The sequence below is a fragment of the Taeniopygia guttata genome, chromosome 4, assembly GCF_048771995.1.
Source record: "Taeniopygia guttata chromosome 4, bTaeGut7.mat, whole genome shotgun sequence".
NCBI classification, from domain to species: Eukaryota; Metazoa; Chordata; class Aves; order Passeriformes; family Estrildidae; genus Taeniopygia; species Taeniopygia guttata.
Window position 1 is genome coordinate 66,662,513 of NC_133028.1, and position 27,874 is coordinate 66,690,386.

Sequence of the window (27,874 nt, forward strand, 5' to 3'; positions counted from 1 at the left end):
AATTAAAATCCTAAGCACTCAAAGATTAGCTTTTAAAGGTTTTTATCTCTTCGGCATGCAGAGCAGTGCCTAGTGTGGTTTTCAGAAAATGGCTAGGTAACTAAACTCCTTCAGAAATGTTTTTCTTGCTGGTTAATTTGTTCTGAAGTCACAAGGAAATCTTCTGGAAAGTTATTTATATCAATAGCTATCACACTACTGAAGTCATCCGACTTAATCATCCCCAGAGAGCTGCAACAATGGAAATTATAAATAGCAAAAATATCCTGGATATCATCTCCACTATTTTAAAAACAATGTTTTCAGAGAGAACAGTAACTAAGAAGAAATCTCAGGACATAAAGTATCAGAATATGTGCATATTTGTCACTGCCAAGAGGTCTTTCCAAGGGCCAGGCACTTTTGCCTGAGCTAAAGCCATTTAATGCTGCAAAGGTGTCACAATGGTCCGTACATTCTCTGCCTAGCTCTTGGATTCTCTCTCATCATATTATGCAAGGGGAGAGCTGAAACAGTGTTGATAGATAGCCTGGAAATGTAATAGATTAGACAAGGTAACAAAAGGCTTCTGTCCTAGTTTCTGGATAAAAGAAAAATTGCATCCAAGTAGTTGTTTATTTCTAATCTGTTTGCAGATGGATTCATTTTGTCATCTTCTGCATTGCAGTTTAAGGGTGTCCAGGACAGACTTACCTCTACAAGGTCTCTCTATTTGTTTTCTAACCTGCTTTCCCACACAGCAGAAATCCAAACTACCTTAGCTAATAGAATACACATTATTTTAATAATTTAAGCATTTCTTTATTTTGGTGGAGTTACACACTTGCCCTCTCTGATGAGTACTGCCTGAGAAAAGCTGGGATCTTGGACCCTTTGATTGTCTTGATAGTATTCAGAAGATCCTCCAAATCCAGATAAAACCAACCAAAGATCTTTATACTTGTTGTTCCTTACATAATTGTATAAAGTTTCTAATGCAGACAAAAATTGGAGTGGTTAATCAGATGGCATGGAGAAAGCCCTAACTCCATAACGTGTGAAAAGTTATAAAGCCAAATTCCAATATCCAGGTTGAAATTTCTTCTTCTTTGTCTTGGCAATTTTTTTAAAATTAAGTTTGGTAGAAAATAGTTAGAACAAACTTTCACCAACATTCATATTTTTCATCTGTTTTCTGAAGAGCCATAGTGATTTATAAGAGGAGATTGAAATCTGGCAGTGAGACAACCTCCAAGTTAGAATGGTATCTTTGTCTCTAGGAAAATCCATTCCTAATCAGCCATGTTAGAAGTTACAGAAAAATCCCAGTTGGTATTTACAAAGCAGAAACACATTTTGATTTTCTGAGTTTTTCAGCGGTAGTGTACAAGCCCTCAGCCTGCTGAGCCTCTTGTCCTGGACAGGTACTACATGTCTGTAGGCACAGCTCAGGGCAGGTTTATCTTGAACAGAGTTTTTGTTTTCTTGCAGCAAAACTCTGACATAAATAAAAAAGCATAACAGGGAAGGAAAAGCTAATTAGGAATTAGTTGGGTATTAGAGACTCCTAACATTATTAGACAGCATTAGAGCCTTTGAAACTCAGCCTGTACAATAATAATTTCCCTAGAATTTAAGGGCTTATTCTCCAGTTGTTCTAACTCAGCTCTATTAATATCACTGGAGTTACATTAGTTTGCCCTGACTAATATCCTTTAGCTACGCAGACAAGCAAATAAAATTATTTAACTGTTCTTTTAAAGTCATTCCCAAACACCATCTGAAAGGCTCCCTCAGTACAAAAAACAAACCCCAAACACAGGACCCCAGTGCAGCCCTGAACCGGCTGCACATTCCATATTAAGGGTCAATAGGAGTTTCAGAAGGATACCCTCGGTTGCTGCTTCCTCACAGCCACTTCGGAGGGAGGGGAAGAAAGGGTTTGAAAAACATTCCAGATTTCAGCCGAGTTTTTGTAGCTATGCAGACACAGAAGTCGCTGAAATGTCCAGAGGGACAGCCTCAGCAAGCCTGTGACCTTCTATGACAAACAGGACCATGGCACTTCAGAAGGGATTTAGCTGGGATTGCTAAACTTGTGCCAAAAAGAGAACAGCTTCTTGAATTTTTCCAATCAAGTAGCACTATATTTGGACTGGAAACAGCCTGTGGATGAGCAGGAATAACCATTAGAAGGCAAGTGAAAAGTTTCAAGCAGATACTACAGTCAAAGAAGAAACAATGCGAAGGTATCCGGGCAAGTTTCCATACTGACTGAAGCAACACTTTTCCCCATGACATCAGACTCAAAACAACCAATATATTATAGTCCATATGTTGATTAAGGAAAGCCCAAGCCGTGCAGAGCCATGCACCAGCCTTCAGAACAGCGGCTGAACAAAAGCTGGATCACTTGCAAGCCATGGGAGTTAATCAAAGAAATAAAAAGCCCGAGGTTTTCAGGATAATGCACCTGGGTCAGACTTCTCAGCACGATGAGGTTGTGAACCCTGAGGTAAGAATGAAAGCAAACTGCCTGGATAAAAGCTATGCAGTCTGACTAGACGACAAGGGCAATAAGTAAACAGTGCTTTGAATATGCAGCAGCCAAAAGGCTCGGAGAAGTTGGTTACAGATAATGTGCTCAGAGAACCTGGAGTTCTCTACCTACCTGAGGTCATATGGCATTTGCATGAGAAATTTAGACTTTGGAATGGTTTGCAGTCAGAGTTCAGAAGAGCTTTTGGCAGGTTAAGCATGTTCCCAGTAAGATGATGCTGAGGATAAACACGCAAGGGCAACGTATAAATGTTGTTTTCACAGGAATAGTGCTGCTTTCTTAGAAATGCCTGTATTTTAGGGAGGAAGGCTAGAATGCAGTCCTGATGGGATGCCAATACAATCCATCGAGAGCAGTTCGTAAATCACACAGCTTAGCAACTGAAAAGGACATGGTACATTTTCAAATACGAAACAAAACTAGAACCATGTTCCTCAGGAAAGAAGTATTTGTTTAGCGTGTATTGATGCTGTTTACAAAAAGACTGGGAGTTTAATTCTTACTGTAAAATGGCCTAATAACATAATAATTACTGCATACAGATGAATTCACTGAGATATTTTATCAAACCTTGAATTATCTGATCCATTGATCCTCTGTAATAAGGAACAAGAGGGCACCTTTGATCTTTCTTACAGAATTTAATAAGTCAAAATTAGAAAAGAGCCCTTTCAAATGAGGACAAATTTGACTAGGAGGATAACTAGGCAAGTTGTTAAATTTTAATTGTGTTTTAACAAAATTATCTAAGCTCATAGTTTTAATAATAACAACAAATCAGGAAATAAAATACTGCATTATGGTCACTGGTAGATTAAAGTGGCAGAACACAGGTTTATAGAAGTATTAAGGGAAAAGAGCATTTCTTTTGTTTTCACAGTACCGAACAGATTCACAAATCCAGCAAGAAATGCCTTGTTTCTTACCAGACTCGAGAAAATGCAATTCACTTAATGATTTTTATTTTCTATTTTAAATTATGGATATAGTTAAAGGAGTTGTTTTCTAGTTTTGTACATCCATTTTTATTCCCTTATACTGTTTCCCAGTGCTTAAATACAGAAATTAATTTTTTTAGTGTCAAACCACATAGTGAAAGTCTCAGCTAAAAACCCATCTATGTAAACAAATTTGGCAACTGCAATTCTTCATCATTCAATTTGGGTCTTGAAAGCCATTTCCTTCAAGATAGATCCTTGTCCACAGGGATCTTCAGACACAGTAGACTAAATTAATCCCAGGTATTGTCAAGAAAAGAGGCACTGAAATGTGTTGCTTCCAAATAACAGCAACCCTCTGGAGATAGCTGCTACAGCAAGCTGTTATCGTCATGAAGATCCAAAACCCTCAGTATTAGTGATGAGCTCCCACAGCTCTGTGGGCTTCACTGTACATCTGCCACAGTTATTTGGAACACAGAGTATTTTAAAAATTGAATCTTCCTGCCAACTGAGGTGTGCTAACATCTGCTTGCTGCTGCTGTGCTGATCATCAGTGCCTACGTCCTAAGGGAACACTTAACAGTTTTCTTCACAGATCTCTCAGTTCTGCTTTGCAGGAAGCAATGGTGGCATAATGGCCAATTTTGTTGCATGAAGATCACAAGGGTTTTGAAGAGAAAAAATTGCACATCTTTATAATATTGTCTGGATTTTAATTATCTGATTTGGTCTCTAGGTCTAGTCTGAAACCACTGGTGTAGAAATTAAGGACCTGCCATTGTTCCATACTCACTTGCAAATTACTCAGGGTATAATACACATCAATGCTTCTTTTCAGCTCCAAATAAACAAAAAAAAAAGTAATAACACTGGGTATTTAACAACTTACCTTAAGATATAGGAAACAGCAACTTGGCTTTCACTCATGACATCCATCCCACAGGTTCATGAAATTCTAGGAGGAAAAAAAGTAAATTAGTCCTAAACTAATCCTTAGGAAGTCATTCCCAAAAGTGATCTTTTAGCCCTTGCTCTTGATTTTAAGTTGCTGCTGTACATTCCCCTCAGTGTGAAGAAAGAAGAGAGCTCAGCCATACCCAACTGGGAAGAAACATTCTGAACCTGGTGACAGGGACTTGTATGCAAAACTGACAGGTCAGTTGTGCTTTCAACAGTGCTACACTTCTGGTCTCTGATGCTTAATTCCTGATGTATGCACAAGGGATGCAAAGGTAGAGACAGACATGGTGCAGTTTAACCTTGCATTTGCTGCACTGCAGTGAGTACCCATTCCATAGGAAAAACCTACCTTTCTAATTTATTATATGATTACCTTATTAGGATCTTGATTAGGGTCTTTTTAAAGCATTGATCATGATTACTAGAAACTTTCTCTATGTTCTTATTCCAAATTCAGGCAAGTAACCTCTGCTCTTTAACAGTAAATTGTTTCAATCACAGCAAGAACCTTTTTAATTATTAATCAGCACAAATTACCTCAGTATTGGTTTCACTGGATGTATGTAAAACATCTCTGTGACTTTATTTTGCTTTCAGTAGTTATGCCATTGGTAATTAAAACATTTCAGTTCCACAGATCATATTTTCCACAATTTACCTAGAGGTTCTGTGAAACTTACTTCAGTATAAATGCCAGTATGATTTAATAGAAAAACCAGAGATTTTCACATTTCATCTGCTTGTATATTTTATACACATGATTGCTTTTCAGATATTTATTTTAGTGTAGGAAAAGCAAGTGAGTGGCAGTAAAATGTCAGGAAGCACTGGACAAAGAAATGTACTGCTGGGCTGAAGCAGCTGTCAAACTTGTCTTCTCAAAAATCCTGAAAACCATGTTAGCTGCTACATCTCAGTTTTTGTGCACCTCAGCAGTTCTTCGTTCTGGCTGGAAGCATAAGCTGCGAAACTGCTCACAGCATACCGAGTGTGGCCATAGCCACGGTGTCCTGGAATTGTAACAGTGTATTCTTTGGGGTCTATTCAATGCTAAACTAAGTTTCCAAATGTTTCTTGGCTCAGCAGCCATTAACTGGACCTTGAACTTCCTATTTGTATTCAGTGTCGGGGGGCTAAACCTGCCATCTGTTTTGACAAATGTTTTCCATTGCCTCTGCATAACTGACAGAAAACGAGGCATATCAGAAGTTACAATTCTCTTTCTGAACCACCAAGAGTCCTTAGAAATTCCATCAGAAAACAGCTAATTGTAATTCTGTTTGCAAAAGATTGCAGCTTGTCAAGAGCTGCAGGTCTTAATATCTCCTAGATCCATATCACTTGTTCTTTGAGCATCTGCCTACTCTTCATTCCTTTGGGGCAAAAATCTTCACTGAGTGGAAAATCATAGCTGCAGGCATTCTGGGGAAAAAAAAAAAAAAAAAAAAAAAAAAAAAAAAAAAGACAGCATCATTTCTACTTGTGTCTTCTGCTGTTTTCTCCGGCCTGAATAGTCCCAGCTCTTGGCAGAACCAGGAGAGTCAAAGGAGCTTGAAAAGGGTTGCCAGTTATGATATTAATAAACAAAGAAAGTGTCCAGAAAAAAGTAGTAATAAAAATATACAGTTCTTGACTTTTAGTGAACTTTTCTAGATTCTGTGGAAAATATGTTATAATCAGACAAAATGGTCTTGCATAAATTGTCCTACAAGATGTGCATTTAAAATATTTAAAATGGAGCTGAATAATTAATCGATGCTACCAGTACAAGAGAATAAAGGAAAGATGAAAAAATAAGGATACCTTGCTAAATGAGCTCTTTAAGTTTGAGCAGATGAACCATGTCAGCATGGAAAAATGCTCTTATATCATTCATGTCACATGTAACAAGACATCCTACCTGTGATTGTTGCCGTGTGCCACAGAGCCACTGTGCAGATGAATAAATCAAATGCTATGCAAGACATGCAATTAAGTTCAAAATATTTGGTTTCAGATTTGTTTCAGATGGGAAATTTATCCACACAGATGTAACTGTCACATTGTACAGACTGGACTGTCACTAACAGATTGTAGCTAACAAAAAGCCAGGAGAGCAATATTCCACATCCTTTTCACATGGAGCATTCAGGTTCCCAGTCATACTATAAGTTCAGACATTGTATATGTGCCAGGAGACTGTCTGAAGGATCCTGAGAGATTCCCAGCCTTCCCCTGGCAATCACCTACCTTACGAGGGCACAGCAGAGAGGTTTTGCTCTTTCCAGATGCATCAGTGGTGTCTGTGCCATCCTGTGCCCCATGAAGCATTAATGGTTTCCAGATGTTGGCTCACAGGGTGCTGACAACTCTTGCACCATTACAGTATCACACAACAATATTATGAGAAGGATCAGAAACATGGGAGAATTTTATAGCCTTTGGAATCTGTAGCAACAAGAAGAGCAAAATACGATGTTGTTCAAACACTGAACTTGCTCAGCATTACTGCCTAGGATCTTGTCCAGATCAGGCTTGTGCTGCAGTACCAGAAAGGGAGCACTCTTTGAATTCACTGTGCAATTTCGAGCATTAGTTATCATTCCTGAAATGCTGTGTAATTACTTAAGTAATATCATTAATAAGTATTAGTAGCTAGGTCTGGCTGAAAATGATACATTCATTTTATTTAAAATACTGAAACTTCATTTTCTCTTGCAATGTATTTAAACACATCAATTTCCTTTCTGAAACAAAAAATTCTTCCATATTTGCCTTTCCTACTTGTCTTCACTTACAAAATCACACTGAGAGAAGGGAAAAAGAATAGAGTAAAATTTAAAGACTGGTCATATCACTAATTTTTAATCATTATCAGATTAAAAGATAAAACTTTCTTTAGAAAAAAATATTGGCAAACATAAAAGTATAATCTAGAATTTGGAAATACAACAACAATGGCATTTAAAGACTTGAGACAGATTTTAAGAGGATTAATTGAAGCTTCTCCTAGCATATCTGAAAGATTTTAGACCCTGGGAAACCTGCTATTTTTCAGAAATATCTCAAATATAAAGAAGAATATAAGGAGTTCTTAATTAATCCCATTTAGAAATTATTCCCTCATCTATGAACACAGAGACAACAACTCTGTTGATATAAATGACAATAAAAGCAGCCACTGATTTGTGGCTGTATTTGTATTTAAAAAGGTGACCATGTAACAGCTAGTAAACACAAAACATGAGAAGAGGAGGGAAGCCCAGTGATAGTAACCATAAAACATTTAAAGGGCAAAACTAAGAAGAAATATGATTTGATCTGTTTTAGTCCATCTGACATTTTTATATCCACATTTAACTAACAGGTCATTAATATCCACACAAATGTAAGCAAGGGAATTTTGAGCCGAGATGTCTTGTTCAAAGCAATAAAAGCTTTATTCACACTCTGCTTGTACCTCAAACATTTCATAACTTGGCAGCCCTGAATAAGTACTCTGAGAGCCGCCAGTGCAATTGCACAGAACAGAATCAGTCAGCATCTGTTCAAAAAATCCTTGCTCTGCTATGGAAAAAGCAATTATCATTAAAGTTTTTCCCTCAGAAAAATCTGGCTACACACGAGGGGAAAAATCAGATAGCAAGCTGTGTGCAATAGGGAGTTCTAATTTTCCCTTTTTGCCTTCTAAGTAGAAGATATTCCTTGAAGTGAAGTCCTTTTGCAGATTATAACTTCCTAAAGAGCCACAAGAGGATTTACTCATCCAAGTTCCCTTAATACAGTCCTGTCCTATCCCAAAACATTCTTAAATGCTGAGATCAGCAGATAGCAAGAACACATGTCAAAAGAGACATGTTCTTTTTTATTCAGGGGAAGATACCAGGGAACACTTTTTCAAGTTAGCTATTTGCAATTTGTCAGAAAGTCTCAGCTTCCCACTTCAAACAATGGTTTCTGCAGCTGAATTTCTTTGTGCAGACTGTGCTTATAAAACAGAATGTAACAGAAGAGTATTTTTACCAGCATAGTATTTTTAATATTTTTTTCCATTTTCTTGACAAATTAAAGGGGAAAACTTGTTTCTGAGATGAAACAAGATTTTGTTTTTCTTTTTTAAAAGGAAAACAAAACAGAATCTCAAACAGAATTATATTTTCCCAACTCTAAATCAATTTTTTTCATGACTTTAAGCTTGCAAAGGATATTTCTATAAGGTTTGCATTTAGGCATGACTAAAGTTGTGATTCTTACAATACTAATAAGACAAAAAATGTTAGTGTTCCAAATACATGCAATGATTAAATCTTAAAGAATGGCTCCACTGACTTTGAGGTCCGCAGCTCTGATTTTCACAGCTTTTTATTCTAAAAACAGCACTATGGAGCTGGTGCTGTAGTGGGTCTCATTTTGAACTGGGCTGAAAGAAGTTAAGCCTTCTTTTATATCTTTCCCATACTAAGGGGAGGACCCTATAGTACCTAAATCTAAATCTCATGTAATTTTATGGCCTCTTGGGAGAGTCCCAGTGTTTTCAGTGGGAACAACAATTTTAATGCAGCATTCTTTAAAAATTAAAGATTATTCCTGAGGGTCTTCCTGAGCACAATAAGAAAATGTTAATATAAAATACACTCTGTGTACACAGAGTTACTGTATTACAGAGTTGGTTCAGCAATAATTCAAAATAAAGAATGCATAAAGAAGAAGTTGATAGGAGACACAGGCCAGGCTTTGGGGAGCCTGACTGAATCAACAACATGACTAATGGTGCGGATCTCAGAGGAGAACACACCTTTGGGAAGTGCCATTTTAAAGATGACTGGTGATAGCAGGAAAACTGATGACTTACTTTGTCAAAAACATCTCTGAATGTCCATGCAAGCAGAGAGCATTTTCAGGATATATGAAAATCAGATTGTTTTCTGGGCTGACATCAGTCACTGTCTGTGGATCAGGCTGTGTGTCGTGTGTGCCCTTGGTGAGCTCATTTTTCCACAACTACAAAATATGTTGTGTGATATTGTGGCCATAGACATCCAGTTCAGCAAATATTATTCAAGGTCAAACACTTCAAAACAATGTGGAGACAGCCACAGCTATCAGAAAAGTCTAGGTTTAATCACCGACTGCTCAGATAATTGACATCCACATCAGATTACTTCAGGCCATGACTTACCTTAACATTTTTATAAGTGATGTGCTGTGTTTAACAAACTTAGCTCATCATCTGTGATTGCAGTTTTGCTTGGAAGCCTCCTTGAAAGCTTGATTGCACTGCCACTTGTACATGCATTTGCTCTCTGTTAAATGCTAAATTAAATTGATTTGCCTCAGACAATTCCTGAGGCTAAATTTCTGCAGGGCTCTGGGCTTTCCCTGCCTTAAAAATTAATGGTCTCTCCTACATAAAATCTAAAATAGCTTTTAGTCACCATGAATTTTTTCATGTGCCAGTGTTATCACTTAAATAATCTCTTCTCACTGCCATCTACCTTCTGATATGTATGACACATCACCTGTCTTCTAATTTATTAGCCTAAATGTAACAAGTTTCCCCATCTTTTCTTATGTGGCAGACGAGCTGGTAGATTCCATCAAGCTATCTTTAATATTTCATTTTTATGTTTTCCTCCCATTTTCAGTTTACTGCCAGCTATCCAGAATGAGTTTGTAGGTAAAGTCTGTGGCAGGACCTTTTGTCTGTGGGACATGGCACGGTCTAAAGATCACCAGTCCCAGTCAGGAAGTAACAAGAGAGCACTCAGACTTCAGGATCTAAGTGAAACTTTTTAATTCAGAGTAATATCAATAAGTCAAGGGTGAAAATAAAGTAATCTCTTTCCTTCACAGAATTTATCAACGATTTATGAAAATCGTCGCCCCTCAGTTCTCTTGCTGTTCTATGAGACATGTTCCTGCAGGAGAATATTTTGTACCAAATGCTGCTCATGTTGAGAGCAGCCCTCAACAAAATTTCCAGATGGCATATGAATTATAACCTTCTATCATGGACTTAACAAGCTGTGGGTTGCTGTTAGTTGTCACTTCCAGGTTTCAGTGTTGTTTATATGCCACTAATAAAACCTGCTGTTCTTAATAACAAAGCAGAAAATTTTAATTTTAAAGGGATACACTTGGCACCCTACTTTTCTTCTCCATCCAGTTACACTCCTGTCACGACTCTCTCCTGTGCTTTTCTAATATAATCAGCAATAGGTCAAATCTTAAAATTTTATTGAGATTTTCTTCATACCCTTTTCAAGCAAAATTCTTTGAGGGAAGAAGTACATGCCAAAAACCTTCTGCTTTAGATAAAGCATTACTTCATTACTTAGAAAAGAATTTTTTCCTTTCATGGTTATTATTGTGAAGCAAATTCAGAGTCCCTTGTGAATAATATGTAAACAGAAGGTGCACAATATGAAAATGCATGTAATGTTTTATTATATTTTAGCTGCCCATTAGGTATCTTACCCCAGCCAGTAATTTATAATCATGTGCAAGAGCCAGCTTCCTGAATTTTGCATAGTTTAGAAATAGTAAAGCAGAAACAACATGGTGAGGGCAATTACTTTTAAACAATATTAGAGCAGAGCTTAGTGGATCAGTGCAGCATCTGCAAAGTTCTGCCCATTAAGAACTGAAAAGCCTTCAGATGAGGCCCTGAAGAACATTAGCTACATGAATCTAGCCTGTTAATTGCAGAGCTTTTATTAAATTAGTTGTCACATAATTGTTAAGCAGACGTTGGAGCTGGATCTTCCAGAGCTGCTTAAGAAAGCTCAGGGTATATAAAACAAACCCTGCTTGAGTGACCAGAAACAAGGCCCTGGGTCAGCACAGTCTCAGCCCAGGAGTCCTGTGCTTCCCCACAGAGTTAATGGGAGCACTCAGCACCTCGGGCTGGCAGGGCTCGGGCACAGCCCCATCTCCCTCTGGGCTGGCCAGACCTGTCCCTATGGATTAGGAGGGCCCCGAATGCAGGCAGTGCGTGCCAAGAGAGGTGAGGGTGCTGAAAGGCATCCCTGGAAGGTGAGGATGTGCAGATCTCCCATCAGCACATTCCTCTCCCCACAGCAGCGTTCGGGACCCTGGCCAACCCATCTATGGAGGGGATCTCCAAGGAAGTCATTTTAACCTCAAGGCCACACGTACAGCTGTAAAACATCTACATGGCCTGGAGGGAAGGCTCCCTCCTTCAGCCTTCAAGGCATTTCCCAGCACAAAGTGCAGCTGTTTGGGGTTTGTGCTGGGAACAATTTGGAGTTATGGCTTTGAAAACCCTTCACTTTTTATAGCTATTTGAAACGTAAATGCAACTGGAACTCACCACGGAGAGGTCAGCTAACCCAGCAGTGTGGTTTGCACGCTTCCTCTCGACACACATCAAAGGCAAACCCAAACAAAAAGGCTTTTCTTTGTACTTATAATTGGCACTGGGCAGAGGCCTGTTTTCTTATGCAGCCTCTGAAAGAAAAGTAACCTGATAATGCAAGCTGGAGACAGACAATTCAAAAGAAGTTGCGCACCCCACCAGCTACACAGATGCCTGGTGTGGCTAGTGACCCCTTCAAATTGATTAGAAAGTAGAGGAGAGAGGCACATTCAAAGCAGGTTACAGCCTGGCAGCTCCAGGAGGGACAGTGTCCCTTTGTCACCAAAAGCATCCCCCTAAAAGCCAGCTCTGCTCAAGCCTCAGTCTCCCCACCTACATGTAGGAAAAAAGTTATCCTGTCTCCAGGAGAGACTTCACACCATGGACTTGGATCCTGAATTTCCAAGTGGCTTTTTTAGGCTCCAACTGCATATTAAACCTTTTTCTCAGAATGTTAGTCATGCTTAAAAGACAAATACTGCATGAATGCATATGAGATTCCAACATGCTACAGCCTTGCATGCAAAGCAGAAATAAAATCCCAGTAAAGCTAATTTTTAGACCCTCCGTCTTGATTTCTGGAAGTAACTCCTGCTTTGCCTTTAGAAATCTCTTCTGTGACTCCATGCACTAATACAATTGGAACTCTGTATATGTTGCATATTAAGATGTATGCACAGTACATTCTTTTAATCACACATAAGCTTCCTGAACTGTATTATTTTTCATCTGTTTTTTGAGTGAGTAATACACACACACACAAAAAAAAAAAAAAAAAATTCCGTGTTCTTCCAGTGTTTTGGAATGTGTATTTTGGGGTAAGAAAGTATTATGTTGGATTTACTGTACTTTGGTAATTCTGTCTCAGTAACTCATGATCAAACCCAAATTCCCCCAGCCAAGGGGAGGGTGGGAATCACAGTAACATGGTTACATGATACAAATGCTATTTACAGTTGGCTATTATCAAACAAATCCTACCATTAGTAAGACAACCAGTCATTGAAGGATACTAACCAAATTCCATATTTTCTGTGAATTAAATCATCTATTCTGGCTATGTTTCCATACACTGGCAGATGTTGTATACCTACTGAATTGGTATTATTGGCTTTAAGTTGCAGCATTTGGTTCTTCAGGGTATTTTGGAGTAACTGCATTCAGAACAGCAGAGTGTAGGTTTTGGAGTATTTTACATAATGTTAGTGATTTTAGTCAGATTTTGATTCCTACAGAAATGGTGTTGTTTCATTTAAAAGGAACATCTCTACAGCAGCTCCTCTGGCAGACAGCTCCTTTAGGAATCTCTTGTTTCCATGCATATTGGGTCAGCTTCTCTCAGGGGTCAGTCCTGCAAACTTTTCTGGGCCTGGGGAAAGCCTTCTTTTTCTTTTGGGCAGTCAAATCAGATAACTATAACCCATTTCTTGATTTTTTAAAATAATTTAACTCTTTCCTTTTGCATATGAATTTTTTTCTCACACATTTTCTGCCATGAACAAGCTGTGAAATATTTTCTGCCTTCAACACACATCACAGGATAAGACCTGTCCTTAGCAGAAGGAATTTTCAGACTTTCACATCCTATTCAAGCCCCTCAGATTTTCATGCAAGTAGCTTCAGCAACTACCAAACTTCCTGAAAAACATACCAGCCAATAGAGAGAGGTTCCCCAAAAGTTTCATTCATTCACCCAAAAATTATCATTTCCCTCACTCTCTCAGATGTTTGAATCCCTACATAATCCAAATTGCACAGAGAAGAAGTAATTCTGTGCTCAGAGGAATGCAGAGCTGAAAGGTCAAACAAATCTCAAACTATGCTGCCTCAAGCCTTTCTGCTTCCAAAGGAGTGGCTAATGACTTGTTCTTTGGGAAGACTGGAAAGAGTTCAAATATGAAGGCGTGATTAAGAGAAGAAAAATCTTCCACACCAATTACAGCTTCCACACTTTTGGCCAGAATCCATAACCCAGCTTCCAGGGGCAGCCCAATGACATTTCAGTTGCCTTATGCTCCACAGGGTCAAAAGGATAGATGCATGCTATCAGCTTGATATTTTATAAGCTGGGAAAGAGAGAATTGGAGGAGCAGGCTGTCTCAGAAATTCTTTTGAAACATAATTGGCACTAAAAGTTTTCCCAGAAGAAAATGATTCAGGTTTCAAAATTTTCTGGGATTGAGGACTGCATGCAAGCTATGCTTCTCTCCAGCTCATCATCACTACCATCTCCAGTGCCATCACAGCTTCAAAAAAACATTCAAAACACAGGAAATTAGACTAAAGTAACAAATTCCAGCACTTTTTAAGCACCATGCTCTGCATGCTCTCATTTGGCAGACTGCTGCTTTCCAGCACTTGTTAGCATGCTCTTCTCTCTGCGTTTGTCTGCTGCCTTTTTGGCTGACACAGCCAGAATTGCTCATATCCATCACAACAGCATCCAAGGAGTTCTCCAAAGTGAGAGCTTGTGCATTTACTGATGGTTGCCCAATGATGTGGAGAATTTCAGACCCTGACAAGGCCCTAAGTATTGCCAGGTGAATGAGAAACATGTGAATCTGTGGTGAGGGCATGAGAATTTTAGTGAACAGAGCAAAGATACACAGTGACAAGGCATTGTACTGCAATACTCAGAGCTGCAGGAATAAATGAAGAAATTTAAGAAGGAAACGTCAGGATAATTGTTACAATTAGGTCCCATCCATCTTTCAGGGTTTGTCACCAATTCAATGGATAAAACCCACATCTCTCATGACTCTCCTTTGTGCCCCTGTAGGTTTTTTGCTTTATCTCCACATTACTTGACCCCAGGAGCAGTTCAAGGGTGAGGCAGGAGGAAAGAGTGCAGAAAGTATTCCAATGGCTCCAGCTGGAAGAACAGCTCCTCTGAGAAAACATCCATGTAGCTGCTGTAATTTGCATTTGATAACATCTTGTTCCACAAAACTCAGAGAAATGATCCCATTTCACTGATGTGATAAAAAGTAATTGGAATCACCCCTGTCTTTTTCTGCATGGATCATGAACAAAAAGAAATTGGGCCAGTGTTTGAGGTTTGACAAGCACTTGCTGTTTTTTCACTCACTGGCTTTATACAGCTGTGATCAGCAGCATGTTAGGGAAGAGTGCAGCTGATACAGATATTTCCAGTTCATCAGCTGTAATTAGATCTGTGAGCATGAATATAAATCTAAAGACCTAACACCCAAATGGCTGCTTTTGGGCATATTTCTATTTACTGTCTCAAGAGCCTTCTTTAATCTGTTGTAAAACTGTGTATCTCATTCAGGTTAAATGCTGGGATAAATTCCTTCTCTTTCCACTAAACGTCCATGGAAATGATTTATCTGCATTATACAGCAGTTCCAAGGACATGATCCACAGATATCAGAAATGGCAAGAACTTACCTAAGTAGCAAACAACCATCACAGCCAGGGTCACAGACTCCTTTAACTTAATTTAAGTGGCTGGGTTTCAGTTTTCCCCTCCAAGCAGACAACCAAATATACAGTTTACCTTAACAGAATTGAAGACACTTACAAGTGGAATTTCCTTTTGGATTTCCTTATTTCCTCACAAGAGCACTAATACATTATTTTTCAATTACATTCTGTATTTTGGCACAGTTTAACAGAGTGGGAGGACAACAAACTTGGGTCCTGTGAGAGAGGAATACAGCAGGCAATCATTAGAACATGGATGTGACTGCAGCCCTTTGCTTTTTTTTTCAAAGCAAAAGTTTGTCAGAAATAACTGGGAAATGGATAGTGAGAGGATGAACAGCCTGCAGGAAGATTCATAAGAGGATAAACAACATAATGCAGTCAAATGCTGGCATGTTCTGCTATTTCTTTATCCATATTAAGAGTCAAGTATCGATTACCCATAACATACAGCACATTTTACAGAGTAGCTCCAGGAGTTCTCAAATCACAAACACACCCCTGACATTCTCCTGAATAAAAAGATAGATAAGCAACTATTCCTACAAAACAGCAGCAATGGAACAAAACAAAGCTGAAAAAAATTAAAGCCTTCTATAATATCTTTAAAAATTGTTTTTGAAACAAGGAATGTTAATACATTAATCATAAGTTAAACTTCAAGTAAAAATACCATCAAGGAATGCTGGAAACTCTAACATTTAATATTTTAAGAAAAAGTCAAAAAGAAACTTTAAAGTTTAAGTCACAAATTTGCTTTGTGACTTGGGGCCATGTCTTGTCTCCTTTGTGCCTCTATGAGCCCAGCTGGAAAGTGTAATAATAAATTAAGAAACACAAAAATAAAAAGCAGGCCTGCAATGAGATCCAGATGCTCCATTAAACTGCTGTTCCTCTTAAACACCTTCCAAACCATAGCTAAATAGAAATACGCCTGACAGCTGTATTTTAGGCATGCCTGTGAAACCATGGAACAGTCTAAATCTATTTTCCAACAGTTAGAAGCTACCATGCCTCTTCAGGAACTGGAACCACATCAGCTCCTTCTATCCATAACAAGGTAATTAGAACAGAACTACAGGGATGCCACCTCAAGATTAAAGGATCACACACTTCATGATTCTCTGTTTGCACAGTAACTTATTGTGTGGTTTACCTTGGCCAGGCAACGTGCACACTGAGACTGCTGTGTGTTATGTGAAATTCAATCTTTTCACTGTTACTATGTCTTTTCCTGGCTTTTTAATTCCCTTCCCTTTCTGAACTTTCTATGGGGTTTTGTCATCTTTAGCTGTTTTGATCACACCATTTTACCAAAGGCAGTATGTTGTTATTATATGTACTTATAAAATGGTGATTGGACCTGAACCTGGGCATAAAGAAATTATGCTCAAGTGTCATTTACTCAAGATGTTTTAGTCAGAACTTTAGTGGGATGTACTTTAGCTGCACAAAAAAATCAGCCGTAAATGGGAGAAGACTGTAGGACTGCCATGTAACTAAAGACTGATAACATCACAGACACAGAAGAAATTAAACTTCCATGAGTGTCTGCAACACCACTGCTTTGTGTCTGCGGTGTTCGACTTTGCTACAGCAACTTCCTTTCCAGTAGCATTTTTGCAGGAGGCATTTGCAGTACATACTACCAAACACTAGACTTCCTGCAGAACATTTGTCAGTTCTGCTGGCTCAGATTGCCCTGCTAGGATCTCAAAGTGAAGAACATGACATGGGGTTCCTTCAGAGGCAGTTTTTCTCAGATGTTAAGCCCTGAGTGCTGTTGAAGAAGTATTCCACTACTAATGAAAATGCTCAGTTAGAGTGTGGCACCTACAGAGGAATGCCTTCCTGCAAGTGCATAAAGGATTCCCAGAGCATCCCATAAAATAAGGAATTCCTAATGCTGACCTTACTGCAACCTGGGAGAAGTGTTGTTGAGTTCTGCTGGTGTCCTTGAAGGCTATTTTCTTGCCTCAATAGAAAAAAAAAAAAATCCAGTGAATAACTTTACCACTTTTCTCTGCAAAAGTTACAACCTCAGCATAGGCCAGAAGCAAACATGTCTCTCAGAACTCATTCTTAAATTATCACCATCTCTTTTTCAGGTGAGCACAGTGCTCCACATGCTCTTATTTCTTATTCCTGGTAACAGGATACACTGGCTCCAGGAGATTTCAAGCTCAGCATAACTGCACATGATAATTGCCATTTTCTTTAAAACACCCATCACCACTTCAGTAGATTATCGGGCTCACAGCTGAAATAACAGAATGTGATTTCTTCCCAAAGGACATGGAGTGTTAAAACATGACATTGCTAAGTGGCAAATGACAAAAGACAACCAAAGGAATGGAAGCTGATTCACACCAACTGGAATGAAAAAAACTGTAGTCTGTGCCAGTGTGCTGAGATCCATCAGAGACTCTAAGGCATGTGCTCCACAGGAATATGGCTTCTTCCATGCAATTCCCAGAGTCTGCAGTGCATGGTCCTGCTGTGTCCCCAGGCACAGCGCCACAGCTCATTGCCACCCAGTGGCTGAGAATGTTTAATACAGCCCACCTTGACTCCGTGGGCTTTGCATCCTTTCAGGAGGGTATTTTTAAAGTTTACTCCATTTTACAGATCAGCCCCTTCCTGTGGTATTGCATGGGAATGCATTAAACACCCACATCAGCAACTGCAACCGCTGCTGAATTTCTGTTTACCAGAATGTCTAAGGTAACATGTTGCTACCTGAGCATGTTGATTCTCTTCCACAGCAGTGTGAAATCACAGGATAAGTTTATAGCTAAGAATGACATGCAGCTAAGCACAACCACCTGAACTGGGACATGCACCTCAGCAGTTGCCTGATGCTTATATTTTATCACAATGAAAAATATTATAGACTGTTATAGATTACTCAAAATAAGGTCACAGGCATTTACTAAGAGACTTTCATCTCTGCTCTGCATATGGCTCAGTAACTTTAAATTAAAGTGAAAGAAGAAAATTGATACAGGCAAAAAATGAGCCCCATTTTTATAATAGCCTGAATCTTGATCCTTAGAATCCAATACAGTTTTCTTACAGCATCCTAAAAATTACTACATACACTTTTGCATCTGTATTTCTCTAGCTGGCCTACCCCCAAACCACCCCATCCAAAATTGGGCAGCTGTATAGTTGTGGCCAGACAATTGCCAGTTCAGATGCCAAAAAAATGCCCTTTAAAAGACAAAGCCAGATGTGAATACCAAAATGTGCAAGTGCCCAAGTGAAAATAATAAAATCATAGGCTTGACCTTGCTCCACCCATTCATTTTGGGCAGAACTTGCCTAGAAAAGCTAATGGGTTTGACCTCAGTTTCAAGTAATGAAGCTAAATCATGTGGAGCAGGGCCTTTGATGTCAGCAAAGTTATGCCTGTTTTACCCCAGCCTAGACAAAGTTAGCATCTTGCCTGAGGGTAAAAACATCTTTTAAATTACCTAGGCTAGTCCTCCCCTGTGCAGGTTTGTAGCTGCATCACAGTGGCTGTTCTTCTTTCCCTGTGATGACTTGGAGTATTTCACTGCTTCCTCCTGGCCTCAGTGCAGGACAGATGCTCATGGTCACGGTTATCCTGGGAAAGTGAAGGGAGCTTTTCTTACAGACTTCTAATATGATCCTTTTTTCCTGCACTGTCTTCTAAGTTTTTACCTCTGCAGCTCAGCAGAATCAGGGAAACCCACTGGGTGGGATAACTTACATTTTCGCCAGGTCTGGAAAGTCAGCAAGCAGTTCTGAAGTAAAAAAATATGAGAGATGAAGATACAGGTTGTATTTACTTTGGTGATCTTGAAAATTTGGGTTCTCCTGTCAGCCAGAGAGATTAATGCAAGCCTAACTATTCAGGGAAGGAATATATTAGTGACAGAAGGGGTGATGAAGTAGGAATAGAAAAAAATCCCTAGATCAAGTGAATAGAAAGCAAGTTCATTATTGGTTTTGACTGCCAAAATATCTTCCTATACCTGCCCCTGCTGATAATTTAATAAATTAAATCCCACAGTGTTTCTTCTCCCTATGGAACCACACAGAGTATTTATTTTCCTTTGCCATGAAGCATCAGGTCAGTGCAGGAAAGCCGAGTGTGCTGAAAAAGGCTTTCAGGCACACACTGGCAGATGCACAATCACTGGTCACAGCAGCTGGGACCCAGCTCTGGTCCCAAAACCTTTTGAAGGCTGTCTGGGAGCTGAACTGAGTGGCTGCACTGAGCACATTTCCCTGAGGCTCAACAGAGAGGCCCTGGACAGGCTGGGAAACCTCAAGTCAGCCACCAAGAATATGACTGCAAAAGGCTACGAGCATCCTGTTCTAATGTCGACATTAGCCCTGCCTGGAGCAGAGGAATGGGACTAAATCACTTCCTGAAATCCCTTCCAACATAAATATTCAGAGATATTACCAACATCTTTTAAATTTCACATTTTTTTAAAACATTAGTTAAACACAAATAGCGGAACGGAACCTCTCCAGAAATAAGATGTGCACTATTAATAAGCATACTGTAATAAAAACTTTAAGTGAGCCTTAAGTGACCATTAAACACATAATAATGCACTTTCCTACAGACAGTAATGAAATTGAGCACTAAACACTACAGGCAGAACGAAATCTTTTAGCATAGATGCCTTGAAAGTTCATTATTAAAATAAAAACAAAGGACATTTGTTATCCCTACATGGGGTGCCACATGAAGAATTCATTCCCACATTAATACTAGACACTGTTTTAGCTGAAATTAACGCTGTGTTTAGGAGAGCAGAGTTACATATAAAGCTTCTTAGAAGTTCCAGGAGAGATCTTTGCCTAATAGAGAATATTGTAGTAGGCTCACATGCTTTGTTTGCAGTTTTTACAATTAGCAACACATAACACTGGCTAGACAATGAGGAAGTAATACTGTAAAGAATATTGTTTTCTGGCCAGGTAGACAAAGTTCCTTTTGTGATACCATAACCTTGATTTATTTGCTTTATCAGTGCTTGTGTGCTCTGCAGCTCTCTGTTATCAGACTTTTCCAATGACTGGTGTGACTTAAAGCATTCCTGCTGCAAGCACAGATTCATGGATGATGCCTGCTATAGGAAGTGAAAAAGTCCATAATCAGTTTTCTCAATTAATGTTACTTTGCTTAAGACACAATAGAAGCCAGTCAGTTAACAACTGCTTCCAAAGATGGGTAAACACCTGAGGGAGGGAAGGGACTACAATATTTATCTTAATCAGAGAGAATTCATCTGTCTCATCCAGAAAGGCCAGTATTTCTGTGACAGAGGTTTCAGGTATACATCCCACCCCAAACAACCAAAAGTTTCTGCTAACACAGAGCTACATAAAATCTAAGAACAAATTATTTCCATTTTCAATTTGATCAGCAGATGCATCAAACTTTTTTCCCCCGCGTGTCTACCCTATAGGTCTATACCAAAAGTGAGCTGATGTTCCTTGCACATCAGCCCTTTGGTGTTCTTTCTATAGTATAAGTCCAACTAGCCTTAACCCAATAAATAAATATTTCCAGTCTTGCTGCCTTCTTTGTGTCTTGCCCAACTGCAATGACATCACAGCGACAGCTCCCAGCACTTCGAGATGATGGGAAAGTATAAACAGTGCTCCATCTGCAGTTCATTTACTCTCACTGTGAAAAAGGGACCAATACAAGCTCTTGACTGATGGTTGGTTTCCACAGTTTGGTGGCAACAGCTTTGCAAACTAACTATTTCAGGCAGGAGCTGGTGGCACTTATTTGATAAAACACAGCAGTGCTGATAATACATGAGGGTTTTTTTAATGTGGACTTTTTAAATTATAGGATTCAAGGACAAACTTGTCAGGTCAAATCTGCCCCAGGTGCTGAAAGTGTAAGAGCTGAGAGGTAGAGATTACTGCAGGGAAGATTAATGGCACTATTAGCATGACTACATAGCTCTGCTCAGAGGAAAAGTTTGGGTTGCAAGCATAGTAAATGCAGTCTGGGTATGCTCTAGGCATATTTTTGTTCCCTTCTGTGTACAGAGATGTTTTATTTCAAAGTTATTCAAATACACGCAAGCTGTATATGTGAACTTTAAAAATTAACACATTTTAAACATTCTTTTAGCTAATGGATCAGTTACAAGGTAAAATCAGCAGAGGTTTGCCTCAAAATGCCTTCTATTTAACATTATCCAGCTAACCTGTACTGAAAGTGCAAAATACTCACAGCAATATGCACAGCTGCTCCCTGTAACAGAACATGTTTTCCATGCAGCTGCAATACTATCAGTCTGTGATATTTTTAATTATTATAATTAAATCTGTGTAAATCTGAGCTCTGATTTTCCTCAGGAAAACCATTCTAATAGCTCATCAGGTGTGAATAGAGAACACACTTTTTGTGTCAAACAATAAGAATACTTGAAACCATTGTTGACAATATTCTTTCCTTCTGAAATCAGCATAGACTCTTCTCATTTCATTACTTCCCTCATTTACATTGGCTGAAGGGGTGGCACCTGGGGGAGGCAGGGCCACTCAGAGAGAAGGGCAAAAAGTTTTTTTCCTCTGGCTTCAATTCATCCTTCATTTACAGCTGGTCCTGTTGCTGCCAACATAGTCAAGAAAAATTTTGAGATCTGCTAAGAGGTTTTAGCTCATCTTTCTGTCATTCAACCATATCAGCTTCAGCGACAAGAAGCAGTTTTTGGGGAAACTGGATTGTGAGAACACAACCCAAATGTTCCTGAGTTTAATGGAAAGCTCACAGAATTCAGTTCACTGAGCTATTTTTCAGTCATCCCTGAGTTTCCAGAGATGGATAAACGATTCAGTCAAACATAAACATAATAAATTTTGTAATCTGTTGAAAAAAGGAGCCTTCTTTTCCCTGATCACGGCCTGAGGTTTGTTTGGGGTTAGTGGAAATGTACTGTGATTAAAGCACTGCACATCACCAGAGCAACATCCTGTTCCTAGGTCAGCCCATGAGGATCGTTCCTTGCTATCAGTTTGCAAATTTTTTGAATATTCATGAGCTTTATTCTCTTCAGATTAGGCTGAACTCTTGCACTAACTCTGGAGACCAGGCTGTGAATATGCAGTACTCAGATTTCTCATCTGCAGAATGGTTTTCTTTACATCACAGAAGCATGAGAAGCATGAATTAAAATACTTCCCAGGTAGGGAAGGCTTTTGAAGAAAGGAGTATGTAGGGTCTGTGCAAATTCACCCAGTGTGTGCAGTGGTTCTTGTGCCTTTTGCCCCCACTGGAAGTTCCTGGCATGTTGTGTGTCCATAATTGTACGGCAGGACTTTACTTGTCATTGAAGCTGCTTCTATTTCAGAATATTATAGGAAGGTAAAGAAGGAGCCTGTTGGTGTTTAAAGTCCAGTACTGCTTCTCCATTTATCTCTCAAGTACCCTACAGGGCTCCTAATTGAAAGCTTGAAGTTCTGTACTAATTCATTGAAATATTTATTTTAGAGCCTTTCATTCCTTCTTTTTGCAGTGAGCAACTGGAATTGCATCTTTTGTTTTTACTAAACCTGTATTGATAATGGCAACCTGGATATAATCTCTTCTTTCCAGCTGGTAACTGCTTGTTGGAATCCCCTTGTACACACCAGAAATGCAGGATGAATGAAGGCAGTGACAATATTAAGCCATGTGCCATTTTTTTGTCTGGGTATGAAATTTCAGGATATCTGCTAAAACTCAAAATGGCTGAGTAACTCCACCCACCTCTCCTTTCCTCATAATTATTTACATGGAACCACCAGGAGACAGTGTGTCATAATATCCATTCATTCTTGCAAACCCCAAACAAGGAAAGAGCTGAACCAGGATTAAGTCAAACATACAGAGAAAGAGACAAGTACATCTGGCTGGGAATAAACAGCCAGCTTTTTGCTTCCTCTCCTGGAAGCCTTCTTGACTTTTGTTCTATCTCAGTTTATCCTCTTAGAGATGGAATGGCCTACTTTGTCATTTGTGTAGCAGTTCAAAGCATCCTCAGATTTGGGAGTCATTAAAAACTTAAACGTTCAAGAGCAAAAGCAGAACTGATTTTCAGAGCTGACAACCCATTGCTGTATACATGAGCATAGGCAGAAAGAAAGAATCCTGATTGTATAATCAGTTCTCCATCTACAAAGACAATACCAACAGGGGTGAGAATGATGAGCATTCTTCACTGCTCTTCTAATGTTTGAAGCACCCTGCATCGTAATGAAAGAGAGCTTGGGGAAATATACACAACAAATTGAATCAAACTGAAAATGCTGTTTGCCTCCAGAGCAGACTTGGGAAATTAATGTTAGAAACCTTAATTTATTTTATCTGTCTCCGTGCCATGGTAACTTGCTGTGTATTTTTAAGTACAATAAAAAGTTCAGTTTATTCTTCTCTGAAGTTATTCTAATGGAGTCAGTCATCCTCTTTTAACAAAATTGCAACAGAACATCACAAAAACATTTACTGGGGAGGCTGAAGAATGGTAAACAGAAAGAGACAGGATTTAATACTAATATTTGTCATATTTTTCATAGTGAGTAGGTACATCCAGTTATTTCTACTGACTCCTCTAATTCTAAACTTGTGTTCCAGACAGAGTTTTCGAAGATATTTTTACCAAAAGGAATGAATTTTCTCAAAATCCACTCAGTCACATTTTAAAACTTCATGCAGAAAAACTGTTATAGAAAGGGAAAACAAAACCAAGTTTTATCTAATCTTTTAAAGAAAAAGTTTTCTCTGATTGTAATTGATTATTGTAAAATTAAATCACATACAGCAGAAACATGAGGGCTATTTACAAGGTAAATGCTACCAGAAAGATAAAATCTAAGTATCAGTGGTTACTTTCAGTGGTCTGTATATGGTCTTTATTTTGTTGATTATAGTATGTTAATTAGCATTAACTCATAAAAATTAATTTTTTAATTTTATCTTTTAGTTTCTTAGTTATAGCTCTCATCTTTCTCCTGGCTGAGGAAACTGAGCCTTCTTACAGAAAGGCTTTCCAAAAGTTTCCATAGTTCACAAATCCTGCAGCAGCAGCTCCATGTCTGCTCAATTACTCTACAGTTTAAGTAAAACAAAATTTCAAGAAAAGGTGAGAGTTTGCTTTTGCAGATTTCCTTTGCACATCTGCCCAGACTAAATCCAGAGTTCTTTTGCTTTAATCACAGAGGTTTGGAAATAAAAATCTTGATAGTCAAAAAGTCAAAAATATGAGTGTTTTTCTAGAACCAGACCTGTGTGGATAGGCACTCACATGTACATAACTCTTCCAAATTCGAAAGAGCTCTCAAATGTAAAATTAGGAAACTTTTTTGTCTGGTGGCCTTGAATGAACTGGGCTTGCCCATAGACAGGGATCAAAGATAGAAGTTAACCATATTGGGATATTTTACATTTTTTGTGTAAGAAAATTTATCTTTCAGCTACATTTACCCACCTCAAACAATGAGATCACCACAAATGTATCTGCCTTGCTTTGGGAGTAAATCAGACACTATTTATATCGAGAGCTTTGAATTTTTCCAGCCTAGTAACACAGGACAAGACAAAGGAGATAAAAGAAGGAGAAAGTAGTTCATAGCTTTCTGATAGTTGGTGCTTTTCCCCATCCTGGAAAGTTTTACAAACAACTGTTCCTTATTGCTTTATGGGTTTGAGAAGTGAAATCAGTGATTTGAAATTTGGCTTGAAGACACTTCCCAAATCCTGTACTTAAGCTTTAATGATGCAAGAGTAATGAAAGGGCGGGATATGCACAGACTATTGTAAATAAATAGTATGATGTGCCAGGAAAAATGTGGAAGGGAAATAATGAAAGACAAGTGTTCTACCAGGATTTAGTGAGTTCCATCTCAGACTGGCACCAGCACACTGAAGTTCTCCCATTATGAACTTGAGCAAAGCTACAAGGAGTAAAGCTGTGAGCTTTTCTTTTGTACTGAAAATGTTTTGAGAAGGTACTTTTCAGGAATTTATCATGATGGACAAGAACTACATTTCCCTGCTTGCACTCTCTCATTGTGGTTTTAATAAATTAAGGTAAATTAATCCAATTAGATATTTTTCTGAGGATTTTTTTTCCATTTAGGGGGAAAGAGATGACTGTTCTGAGAAGAGGGTTTAGTGCAGGCATTCAAGCTGTGCTGCTGGAAAGGGTTAGGAGCAAGAAACAGATCTCGAATGTCAGCTCATTCTCTTTATGTTTCATTGCAGTCAGGACTGGTAAAACCTGAGCAAACTGAAGTGTGTGCATATACACATCCTTCTGCTTATGGAATGTAAAACTCCAGGAGAGCTGAACTATTGTGACAAGAATAAATACAGAATGGTATAAATAGATTTCATTGGACTTGGTAGTCCTCAGTTAAAGCTTTCATGTATCCACATAGTGCCAGCCCCAATAAAGACAGCATTTAACAAAACTGAATGTAAAGTTCAAACCTAGGATCCAATTACATTTTAATGTATAAATAAACTCTGGATGCAAATATTTCATTGCTAATCTGGGCACAAAAAGCTCTTGCTCAGTTTTCTGCAGATCAAAGGATGCCCTAAACTTTGTCATTATTATTTTAAAAATCTCTTAATTAAACTCAGAACAAGCTGGAGCTAAAAGGCCATAATTTAAGTGCTTTAGACCATGGAGATGCAGTTCTGAGGAAAAGTATGTTTTTGTGTTGCTAGGGGAACCCTTAATGTGCTATGGCACAAGGAACGTTTGGAAAAACAAGAAATGAAGCAGAAGTAAGTATTCAGTAATGAAAAACACAAGAAGATTAAATCAAAGTCTAGAACTCCAAAAGAGGGAGAGCCTCAGCATTTTAAAGAGTACTTTAGAAGAGGGGTATAATGTCTGTTTAAAATGCTTATTTAGAAAAGTTATATTTAGCTATTTCAGGGGAAAAGTTTAGACCTGAACTATTGCCAGAGATTGCTTAAATTAAAGGACTAATGGTGCTCTGAAGAGTCTCAGATGTCTGATGTCCAGTCAGTGGAAAGGTGTGGACTGAGATGTTCCACAACATTTTCTCAGAAATCCAGAAATCCAGAAAACATTTTCTGAGAAAATATTTTTCTCAGAAATTCAGAAATCTGAAGTTTTTAAACTTCAGAATTTGTTATAAATCAGATCTCAAGAGATCTGTCAATCTTATATGTATGGTTGTGCCACTTTGTACAGTAATCTTCTCCCAGGTCAATACAAAAACAAAGCCTAAACAAAGACTTTCTCTATTTGTTATGGATTGAAACCATTGCTCTAGAACAGAACCAATAGCTTTGGGCTCTGGGGCTCAGCTGAGCAATGCCCATTTACACTCACAGAGTAGATATCCATAAAAGATGGAGAAATTAATGTCAAGGAAAGAAGTTATTGTATATCTTGAGTAGAACTGTGTGAATAATTGAATTTTTGGCCAACTGATTATATTGTGTCACTTAATGTCACTGAAGTATTAAGTAAATATAGCTAAAACTAATCTCAAGCATAGTGTGGTATTCAAAATTACACTATCTGAATTTTGAAATAAAACATTTTGACCAGTGTCAGAGAAATCTACTTGCTTGGGTCAAAATTATTTGAATAAAAACTTGAGGTTACCTCATCCTTTCATTGCCCTGACATTATTTTGCTGCGTATATTTGAAAATATTACCAAGCAGAGTGGCAGGAAAGCAATTATGATGCAAAAGTATTTTATACCCAAATGATTGACATAATATATGTTTAATCATACCGGAATTGAGCACTGCTTGATAGAAATCTTCCTGTCTCTCACAGCATCCACAGAGCAATGTTAATTTACACCAGATGCACATCTGGCCTGGCCTGTGTAAATAAGCTGTTGAGGTGGAAATTTAATATTTAAACTAGTACAAACCTGCAGACTTCTGCAATAAAATTAAATTTGGGTAAAATACTTTTATTATCTACTAATGGAGGCTTATTTTTACAGCAGACAGAAATTGCAAATAATTGGAATAGATATTTTTGCTACTAATGCAATGTCAATGTCATTACACCCTTAAAGTATTTAGCTCTGAAGTGGGTGAGTGACATGGCTAAACATGGTGACAGAGTGACCCAGCACCTCAGGTTTCCTCCCTGCTTTTCTACAAAAGCTGCACACAGACACATACATGAACTCTATAGAGAGATGAACTTCGATATATCACAATGCCCTTAAGAAGTCATAAAACCTGAAAATCAGGGAAGGTGAGAATAGAAATATTTACCACATCAGTTGTTTTATGAATCAAGGGTTGCTGAAGATACTTTTGGGACTAAGGCTTGAGCTAAGCAAGTCTTAAAGAGAAATAGCTTTTGTATCAATCCCTTTTCCTCTCTAACTCCCCCTGTTCTGCTGCTTTTTCTTCCTCCTTCTGCTTCTTTCCTTCTTTTTATCAGGATATAAGAGGGGAAGGATAAGATGGGGCTCAAATTAGGACTTTTCTTCTGTATTTGTTTCTGTTTTCAAAAAGTGGGACAAGTCCCGAGGGCAGGTGACTGGTGCCTGCTCAGTGACTGAAGAGGATGTAGAAGAGCAGCATGGTTGGTTCCCTATTGTCCTGCCTTTCCTAAGCAAATTTTATTCC

General features: G+C 38.5%; 1 protein-coding gene across 4 annotated transcripts in view; it reads left to right on the top strand.

Moving 5' to 3' along the window:
* The first annotated feature begins 1,868 nt into the window (after positions 1 to 1,868).
* The window catches only part of PDE5A (phosphodiesterase 5A), a 105,786-nt gene continuing 79,780 nt past the window's right edge, over positions 1,869 to 27,874 (top strand). For 2 of the 4 annotated variants that reach the window (XM_072928801.1, XM_072928802.1), the window contains exons 1-2: positions 1,890 to 2,494; positions 4,549 to 4,635. The gene's annotated coding sequence lies outside the window, so the exon portion shown is untranslated. Of the gene's footprint in view, positions 2,495 to 4,548; positions 4,636 to 27,874 lie in introns of all 4 variants that reach the window. The other 2 variants (XM_041716006.2, XM_030272018.4) reach the window with 2 other exon arrangements.